Consider the following 10,550-nt stretch of genomic DNA (forward strand, 5'->3'; position numbering starts at 1 on the left):
TGATAGAATTATATAGAGAGCTAAACACCCACCCACACACAACACCCAGACACAAATGAGTACATGTATAACTGGTGAAATCTGAGGAATAAGCACTGAGGATTGTACCAATGTCAGTTTCTCGGTTTTGCTACATTGGGGACTGCTGAGGAAATAGTGCATGGGACTTCCCTATACATTTCTTGCAAGCTTCATTGAATGAATAATTATTTCAAAAAAATAATAGGACAGGTTACTAACCAGAAGCCAAAAGGATTAAAAATATTAAACACATTTACAAATGCAAAACTATAAATGGCTACATTAGGAGAAGCTGGGAATATAGTTATTCTTTGATGTTATAAGGAAGACAAACAGTCCTCAGGGAATATTAAATTTAAAAAAAGGTTTCATTGTTTTTTCCCAATTAAAAAAGAATGTTTCTTGTGGAAAATTTAGAACATGTAGCTCAAAAAAGGTCATTAATGATCCTGTCATTTGAGATAACTGTTTTCTTCAACATTTAACATATATCTTTCCAGTCTTTTTTTATGTATGAAATTAAAACAAAAATTTTCACAATCAGCAATAGATGTTCCCTTTCTTTAAAGAGTCTAGTATTGGGGCAGCCCGGGTGGCTCGGCAGTTTAGCGCCACCTTCAGCCCTGGGCATGATCCTGGAGACCCAGAATCGAATCCCAGGTCAGGCACCTTGCATGGAGCCTGCCTTTCCCTCTGCCTCTGTCTGTGCCTCTTACTCTCTCTGTGTCTCTCATGAATAAATAAATAAAAATCTTTTTAAAAAATGAAGGAAAGACTATCCAGTGGAAAAAAGACAGTCTCTTCAATAAATGGTGCTGGGAAAATTGGACATCCACATGCAAAAGAATGAAACTAGACCATTCTCTTACACCATACACAAAGATAAACTCAAAATGGATGAAAGATCTAAATGTGAGACAAGATTCCATCAAAATACTAGAGGAGAACACAGGCAACACCCTTTTTGAACTCGGCCACAGTAACTTCTTGCAAGATACATCCATGAAAGCAAGAGAAACGAAAGCAAAAATGAATTATTGGGACTTCATCAAGATAAGAAGCTTCTGTACAGCAAAAGAAACAGTCAACAAAACTAAAAGACAACTTACAGAATGGGAGAAGATATTTGCAAATGACCTATCAGATAAAGGGCTAGTATCCAACATCTATAAAGAACTTATTCACCTCAACAGCAAAGAAACAAACAATCCAATCCTGAAATGGGCAAAAGACATGAACAGAAATCTCAGAGGAAGACATAGACATGGCCAAAAAGCACATGAGAAAATGCTCCGCGTCACTTGCCATCAGGGAAATACAAATCAAAACCACAGTGAGATACCACCTCACACCAGTGAGAATGGGGAAAATTAACAAGGCAGGAAACCACAAATGTTGGAGAGCATGTGGAGAAAGGGGAACCGTCTTGCAGTGTTTGTGGGAATGTGAACTGGTGCAGCCACTCTGGAAAACTGTGTGGAGCTTCCTCAAAGAGTTAAAAATAGATCTGCCCTACGACCCAGCAATTGCACTGCTGGGGATTTACCCCAAAGAAACAGATGCAGTGAAACGCCGGGACACCTGCACCCCGATGTTTCTAGCAGCAATGTCCACAATAGCCAAACTATGGAAGGAGCCTCGGTGTCCATCGGAAGATGAATGGATAAAGAAGATGTGGTTTATGTATACAATGGAATATTCCTCAGCCATTAGAAACGACAAATACCCACCATTTGCTTCGACGTGGATGGAACTGGAGGGTATTATGCTGAGTGAAATAAGTCAATCGGAGAAGGACAAACATTATATGGTCTCATTCATTTGGGGAATATAAAAAATAGTGAAAGGGAATAAAAGGGAAAGGAGAGAAAATGAGTGGGAAATATCAGAGAGGGAGACAGAACATGAGAGACTCCTAACTCTAGGAAACGAACAAGGGGTGGTGGAAGGGGAGGTGGGCGGGGGTGGGGGTGACTGGGTGACGGGCACTGAGGGGGGCACTTGATGGGATGAGCACTGGGTGTTATGCTTTATGTTGGCAAATTGAACTCCAATTAAAATGAAAAATAAATAAAGAGTCTTGTATTAATAGGACTTTAATGTATATTTAATATTCTATCATATGGGTATGGAATGAATACCTAGCCCTCTATTTTGGATAGATTGTTTCAGTGTTTTAAAAAAATTTTTAATTTATTTACTTGAGAGAGAGCAAGACAGCACAAACAGGGGGAGCAGCAGAGCGAGAGGGAGAAGCAGGCTCCCTGCTCAGCAGGGATTCAGGGCTCTATCCCAGGACCCTGGGATCATGACCTGAGCCAAAGGCAGACACTTAATCATCTAAGCCACCCAGGCACCCCTAGATTGTTTCAGTATTATCAATAATGCTGCAATACACATCATTGTGCTTGTATCTTTCTATATATCTCTGATTACTTCCTTAGTATAAATTCTTTTTTTAAGATTTTATTTATTTATTCATGAGAGACACATAAAGAGAGACAGAGAGGCAGAGACACAGGCAGAGGGAGAAGCAGGCTGCATGCAGGGAGCCTGACGTGGGACTCGATCCTGGGTATCCAGGAGCACACCCTGGGTTGAAGGCAGTGCTAAACCACTGAGCCACCCGGGCTGCCCAACCTTAGTATAAATTCTTAGGAGTAAAATTATGGGTCAGGGATTATGTAAATTTTTAAATCTTTTTCTACATTTGGCTAAAGAGCTTGCCAGAAAGGTTGTATAAATATTCCATCCCTGTTTTTCCAGAGCATGTTTTTGTTGATAATGGTAGCAACTGGGTTGTATGCTGGATAGATCCACTTTGGCGATTTTTCTTTTCTTTTTCTTTCAAAAAGTATTTTTTAAAGACTTTAATTATTAGAGATTGTGAGCAGGGGGAAGGGCAGAGGGAGAATGAGGAAGGGAGAGAAGCAGACTCTGCCCCAAGCAGAGTCTGATGTGGAGCTTGATCTCACGACTCTGAGGTCACCACCTGAGCTGAAATCAGAGTCTGATGCTTAGCTGACCGAGGCACCCAGGCACCCTGGTGGCAGTTTTTCTGTTCCTTGATACAGTGCTATAGGATCTAGCCCCATGCTGGGTTCACACTAGGTCCCTAAAAAATATTTGCTGATTTAATATCCTTCATAATACGTTCCTTGAAACTCTTATGTGGGGCATGTGGGAAACAAAATCATCAAATTATTAGTGTGCTTTAACCCTGAATTATATCACTGAACCCTGATACAGAGTATGGCCTTCAGGGAATAGACAGGTACATTTTGATTGGGAGGAAGAACTTGGGAAAAGTTCAGAGGCTCTAAAGTGGGATGTGTGAAAATAAACCTCATTTAAAATGGAGTGTGGTCGGGGGGCGCCTGGGTGGCTCAGTTGGTTAAGCTTCCAACTCTTGATTTTGGCTCAGGTCATGATCTCAGGGTCATGAGGTCAAGCCTTGAGTCGAGCTCCATGCTAAATAGGGAGGAGTCGGCCTGAGATTCTCTCTCTCTCCTGTTCCTCCCCTGCGTGTGCTTACTCTCCCTTTCTCAAATAAATTAAAAAAAAAAGTCTGAAAAAATTTAAGAATGGAGTCAGGGAGGAAGCCCTGAAGGGGGAGCTCTCACGTATTACCACTTGCTATAAGAAGCATACTTTACCTTCCTCAAGAGGAAGCAGCTTACCTTATAAGACCCCAGCAGCAGGAAGAATTTCTCCTTGCTCAGCAACAGCCCAGCCAGTGAGAACTCAGGAAAACAGTTCCTCCCAGCTTCTTCCTTTTCCCTCCTTTTTTATTTTAATTTTTAAAAAAGATTTTATTTATTCATGAGAATAATAGAGAGGCAGAGACACAGGCAAAGGGAGAAGCTGGCCTTTTTTTGTTTTATGACTTCCCCCCACTGCAGGAAGCCCGATGCAGGACTCTATCCTAGGACCCCAGAATCACACCCCAAACCAAAGGCAGATGCTTAAAAACAAACAAACAAACAAAAAACAAAGGCAGATGCTCAACCGCTGAGCCACACAGGCGTCCCTTCCTTTCCCCTCCTTGAGAGCAAGCCCCTCTTCTATTTTCTGGGTTGGCCTGTGACTCATTGTAGTTTTCCTGTTCTGAGTTGTAATTCCTCTGCTATTTCTGAATAAAGTCATTTTGCTGGTAAAATAACTGGCTCTTTTGTTTTTGAAGGTCAACATTATATGGTGATCCAGATGGGACCCAAGGGTGGTGAACCCCAAAGGAACCAACAACCCCCAGAACCCTGTCAAGTACCCACTTCATTGCCTTGTCTCTGCTTCCGTGAGTCATCTTTTTTCTTTTAGTTCGGTAAGTCTCCTCTCGGATCTGAGCTCCCTCCTTCTGGTTGAGCTCTCCGACTTTATTTGGGATCTGCTTAATTTTTTTGTTTGTTTGTTTTATGAAAGCGTCGTCCTTCCTGGTGAGTACTCTTCTGTTTCCTGAATCTCTGGTTTTGAGTAATGGGTTCTCAATCTGCTAATTCTCTCAGGAGGGTCCTCCTTCTGGGATTCCAGTCAGTTTTACATTTAAAAACTATGGTCCTTCCTCATGTGCATTTTTAACTAGTTGGATCAACTTAACAAAAAATGACTTAGGACTCAGTGGCTGTTATGGGGAACTTTTGATCTTCCCAAACTTGCTTTTCTTAGAACCAAATTAGAAGCTCTAAAATAAAAATAAATAAATAAATAAATAAATAAATAAGCTCTAAAATAAAATGAACTGAATGGGATACCTATTTCAATTAATATCTTGAAGCTTCCAAGAGAGTATCCAAGACTCTAAAATCATCTCTGTATAAAATGCCATTTTAAATTAACCAAGGTGAACAAACAATTGAAAGAATGCAAAAAAAAAAAACAAAACCTTTTCAGGGTTCTTTGTCCCCTGCCCTCTTTGTCTCCAGCCCTATATCTTTTTTCCCTCTGCTTCCTCATTCTGGTTCTCACAGTAAGCTTCCCCTTTTCTCAACCTCTCCCTTCTCTGAACCCAGTAGAACCTGCCCCTTTAAAATTACTCTTGGAGGATCCTGATGCTAAGTCCCTAATTTCCCATGTTCCCTGGACTAAGGCTGAACTGAGCTGTAGTCAAATATTTTCTTGGAGTTACTGAAGATCCTCATAGATTTGCCAAGGAATTTTATACAGTCATCCAGACCTACCAACCAGGTTCCTCAGATTTGTATCAGCTAGTTCACACACTTGTTGGCGAAGACCAGGCCCAGCACTGGATGAAAGCAGCTAATTGGAATGATCCTGAAAAATCTTTAGAACTTTATTTTTTTAATACTTTATTCATTTATTTGAGAGAGAGCACGAACAAGCACGAGCAAGTGAGGGAGCGTGTGTGCGCATGCACACACACACGGAGAGTATGCCAGTACAAACAGAGGGGAGAGGGAGAAATAGGCTCTCCTGTGAGCTGGGAACCTGACGTAGGCTCGATCCCAGAACCCTGGGATCATGATCTGAGCGGAAGGCAGATGCTTAACCGACTAAGTCACCCAGGTACCCCTCTTTAGAACTTTAAATGAGAGACCAACCCATGCCTTGTATTATGATCAGTCTGGGCAATTACTAAACAGCTTCATCTGGCAGTCTCTAGGGCTCTCCTAAAACCTGTTGACTGAAATAAGATTGAGGCTTGCACTCAGAAACCCAGTGAACCTGTGCACAACTATTACAGTCATCTCCAAATTATTTTTAAGGAAAATTCTGGCCTCTCTATGAATGTCAAATCCACTCAGGTACCCTTCAATTCTGTGTTCATTAAAGAGCTGAACTGGGATTTTTCCCTTGTAGTTAAAGGATGAGGATGGAATGGGAAACTGTCTACTTCAGATTCGGTTAATTTAGCAATGTGGCCCACCCACACCCCAGAGAATTCAACTATAAGGAAGACCACTAAAATCCTTAATTTTCAACTCCAACAAATGGAGGGCCCCTGAAATAAAACCAACCCCCTCTTGGTCTCTGCCATTGTTGCAAAAAAACAGGACATTGGAAGAAAGATCGTGCCAAGTGGAAGCATTCTAGATGCCTTCAGCCCTCCAACAAGCCTTTCCAGGTCCCTCCAAACTCCTAGCTACAGGACTCCAAAGAACTACAGGAGCTTTTCCCAATCCTTCCTCTCCACCAGCTTGGAGAAAAAACTCTCTAGATTAGGGATGAATGTCTCTGTGTCCTTATCAATACCGGAGCTACACTCTCCGTGTTCATCCTCACTCTTATTAAACAGCCCCTGCTCGGGATCCCTGGGTGGCGCAGCGGTTTGGCGCCTGCCTTTGGCCCAGGGCGCGATCCTGGAGACCTGGGATCGAGTCCCACGTCGGGCTCCCGGTGCATGGAGCCTGCTTCTCCCTCTGCCTGTGTCTCTGCCTCTCTCTCTCTCTGTGACTATCAAAAATGAATAAAAATTAAAAAAAATAAAATAAAATAAACAGCCCCTGCTCAAAGTACTGGAATGGTTCAAGTTGTGGGGGTCTCTCACAAAACTCAACAGGTTTCTATCTTTAAACCAATTCCTTCTTGTTTCCTTTAAGAGATACTTACTCCTTTCTTCTTAGTTCATCTGCCCCATTCATTTTTGGGGGCTGAGATTTCTTTTTTTTTTTTAATTTTTTTTATTTTTTATGATAGGCACACAGTGAGAGAGAGAGAGAAAGAGAGAGGCCGAGACACAGGCAGAGGGAGAACCAGGCTCCATGCACCGGGAGCCCGACGTGGGATTCGATCCTGGGTCTCCAGGATCACGCCCTGGGCCAAAGGCAGGCGCTAAACCGCTGAGCCACCCAGGGATCCTGGGGCTGAGATTTCTTAGAAAAATAATGTATTGGACTTTTTTCCTACTGAAAGGAGGAGATAATTCTAGAATTTGATAGCAGCAACTGAAATTGGCAACTAGGTGAATCAGATGACCCTTCAGTATCTTTTATTTTTTCCATCAAATTTTTCATTGTGATTGATTTCTCTGTGGATAAAGCCAGTCGATTATCCCTTTGCCTTTTGGGGAAAGAATGCAGTGTACTTGGATGGTAATACTCGTGGATTTTGCTCAAAGTCTTTCCTACTTTTCCCAAACCTTGAAAGTGGATTTGGAAATACTAAATTACCTGGAAGTTCTGCTTTATTACAATACTTAGGCAGCTTGCTTCTCTTATCCTCTTCTCAGGCGTCTTTGCAGGGACAGTATCCATCCATTTAGGCTGTTAGCCTTAAAGGGCACAAAGTTTCCAAGGAAAAACTACAGTTTGTTCAGACTCTGGTTTGATATTTGCAGCACCTGAGTTCAGAACAAAGGCTACATGTAGATCCAAATAGGCTTCATGGCATCCTGAACTTCCCCAAACTATGCCAATTATAAGGTTTTCTCAGGCTAGCTGGCTACTGTGCAAAATTGGATTCCAAACTCTCTAGCTGTAATAATCTTAACCCTGCCACCATTCTTCCTTCTTTGTGGACAATACTCCTCATGACTCTTGGACTCCTCATGATGGCTTACAGAATACGCCTTTGGATAACACAGACTTTTGGTGGTTACCAAGAGTTCTTATTTAAAAGGTGAAAATAGTAAATATTATGTTGGCTATGCTATTACAATTTTTAAAAATTTTTAAAGAAATTTTTAAATTTTATTTTATTAAAAATTTTTTTTAAATTTAAATTCAACTTGCCAACATACAGTATAACACCCAGTGCTCATCCCATCAAGTGCTCTCCTTAATGCCCGTCACCTAGTCACTCCATTCCTCCACCCTCCTCCCCTTCTGCAACCCTTTGTTTCCCAGAGTTAAGAGTCTCTCATGGTTTGTCTTCCTCTCTAATTTTCCCTCACTCAGTTTCCCTCCTTTGCCTTATGGTCCCTTTCACTACTTCTTATATTACAATTTTTTTGAAGTTGTCAAGGCAGCAAGCACCTTTGCCCTCAGCTATCTCAGCCCAACAGGCTAAATTATATGCTCATGCTTAGACCTACATTTAGCCAAGGGCAAAACTGCAAATATCTATACTGATAGCAGGTAGGCCTTTGGAGTAGCTAACGATTTTGGAATGCTATAGAAACAGTGAGGCTTCCTTACTTCTAGTGGGAACAAAATTAAAAATGGCCTTTATGTTCAGGAATTATTAGATGCCATACTCTTGCCAGGTGCTTTGGCCATTATCAAGGTCCCTATGCATTCCAAACTGGATTCTTTGGAAACCAGAGGAAACCACCTTGTTGATATTTCCACAATAGATGCTGCTCTCAAAGGAACCAACAAACAAATCTCTGTCATGGTCCAAAGGGATGTTCCCCTTTTCAAATGATAATCTAGAAAAATTGACTAGAGATGCCCAACAATCAGCCCCAGGAAAGGAAAAACAATATTGGAAACCTAATGACTGTAGGTTCGATTGAAAAAAGAAAACTCTAGGTTGGGCCAAATAATAATCCAGTGCTGCCAGAGACTCTAAAGTTCCATTACTGACTAGAGTACATGTATCCAGTCATTGGTCTGCTGAGAAGATGAAAACCTTTTGAGCCAATACTAGTGAGTAAATAATTACAAGACCATGGAGTGACTGCTTTGCTTGCCCCACCTGCCTGAAATATAATTCAAGGAAACTTGTCTACACCACTCCTGGACACTTTAAGATGCCCAATGGACCAAGGTTTGGCAGAAGTGTTTTATTCAACTTCCCTCATCTCATGCCTATAAATATGTCTTTGTAATGATTTATATGTTTTATCAATGGACTATTTTTGTGGCTAAAATCCTACTAGAAAAGATCATCCCTACCAGGGTAATCCCCTTTCAAACTTCATAGTGACCAAGGGACTTGCTTCAGCAGGTTTGTGCTGTTAGGCCATTGTTACAAAACTTCCACTGTGCTTACTACCCTTTATCCTCAGGGCGAGTCAAACATACTAATGGTACCATTAAGCAAAATTTGTAGAGATCCTTCAAATACTCAGGCCAAAAGCCCTGCTGTTAGTTTTCCTACTTATTAGGTCTACCTCTTTGGAACCTATAAACTCTCACCCTTTGAGATAATCACAAGATGGCCAGTGTAGTTGGCTCCTGCTTCTTCTGATCCACAAATGGTAAAGGGGGATATACTTCAATATTGCAAAGACCTAATTGCTTCTGTTGAGAATAACCATGCTTTAGTAGAACAATCTTTCCACAGTGCATTCCCCGGAGACAAAGACTTCAAACATCACAGTCCAGAGATTTCATCTATTGGAAAAGATATCTCCAGAAAGACCCTCTTGAACCCTGTTGGAAAGGCCCCTATCAGGTACTGTTAACCAACCCCTGTGCTGCCAAACTCCAAGGAATGACTCTTGGAGCCATGTGTCACATCTTTTTCTTTTTTCTTTAAAGATTTAACTTCTTAAGTCATCTCTCCATCCAATGTGGAGCTTGAACTCATAACACCGAGATCAAGAGTCGCATGCTCCTCCATCTGAGCCATCCAGGCATCCCCCCACCATGTGTCACACCTTAAGGAAGCACAAAACCCTGATTAGATCTGCACACCAACTGCATACCTGGAATTAAAGATTTCCAGGAATTGAAACAGACAGCAAAAGGAGACAGCTTTCTCAAGATGACTGGACCAGACCTGTATACCTTTTTCTTGCTATTGGTTCTTAAACCTTATTTCTCCCCTTTCTTTCATGGTCTAATCTATTGCAAAAGTGGAACCTTTCTGACTATTGGATCTGACACCAGAAATTTTGATTCATTCTTCCCTATTTATTATTTGTTCCCCTGCACCCAAGGGAAATACAAACAAGCTAACTCCTCTTTGCAAGGCTTTTTAAAAAGAGTTTTATTTATTTGAGAGAGAGTGTGTGACAGAAAGCAAGAGAAAGCAAGCAAGCAAAGAGAGGCAGAGGGGGAGAGAAAGAGTCTGAAGCAGACTCCATACTGAGGGTGGGGCCTGACTTGGGGCTCTATCCCACAACTGGAAAATCATGACCTGAGCTGAAACCAAGAGACTGATGCTCAACTGACTGAGCCACTTAGGTGCCCCTGCAAGGCTTTTAGAAAAGACCCCTTTAGGTGGGATGGTTCCTTCCAGAAGTTCTCATCTTATTCTATATAATTATTTTTTAAAAGATCTTATTTTTAAGTAATCTGTGCACCCGATGTGGGGTTCAAACTTATAACTCTGAGATCAAGGGTTGTAAACTCTACTGACTGAGCCAGCTAGGCATCCCCTCTGTATGATCATTTTTTAAAGTAGGCTCCCTGCCCAGCATAAAGTCCAATGTGGGGCTTGAATGCATGACCCTGAGATCAAGATCTGAGCTGAGATCAAGAATTGGACGCTTAACCAGCTGAGCCACCCAGGCTCACCTGTATAATCATTTTTAAGCTTTATACTTGTTGCCTCTCAGACCTTTGTAGAAACGATGTGCCCAAATAGGATGATGCAAGCTTAGCACTTCAAGATGATCTTCAACATTTATCTCAGATGGGAAGTGCCTGATAGTTCTCCCTCCTACCCTTCCCCATACTCATATG

The 10,550-nt window shown here is 41.6% G+C and overlaps 1 long non-coding RNA gene across 3 annotated transcripts in view; it reads left to right on the plus strand.

Annotated features, from left to right (window-relative positions):
* The window catches only part of LOC121483272, a 31,418-nt gene extending 21,181 nt beyond the window's left edge, over nucleotides 1–10,237 (plus strand). For all 3 annotated transcript variants that reach the window (XR_005985714.1, XR_005985715.1, XR_005985716.1), the window contains 3 exons: nucleotides 4,205–4,342; nucleotides 9,205–9,315; nucleotides 9,402–10,237. This is a non-coding gene — a long non-coding RNA (uncharacterized LOC121483272). The remainder of the gene's footprint in view (nucleotides 1–4,204; nucleotides 4,343–9,204; nucleotides 9,316–9,401) is intronic.
* Nucleotides 10,238–10,550: the final 313 nt, after the last annotated feature.

This window comes from Vulpes lagopus, chromosome X (genome assembly GCF_018345385.1).
Source record: "Vulpes lagopus strain Blue_001 chromosome X, ASM1834538v1, whole genome shotgun sequence".
NCBI classification, from domain to species: Eukaryota; Metazoa; Chordata; class Mammalia; order Carnivora; family Canidae; genus Vulpes; species Vulpes lagopus.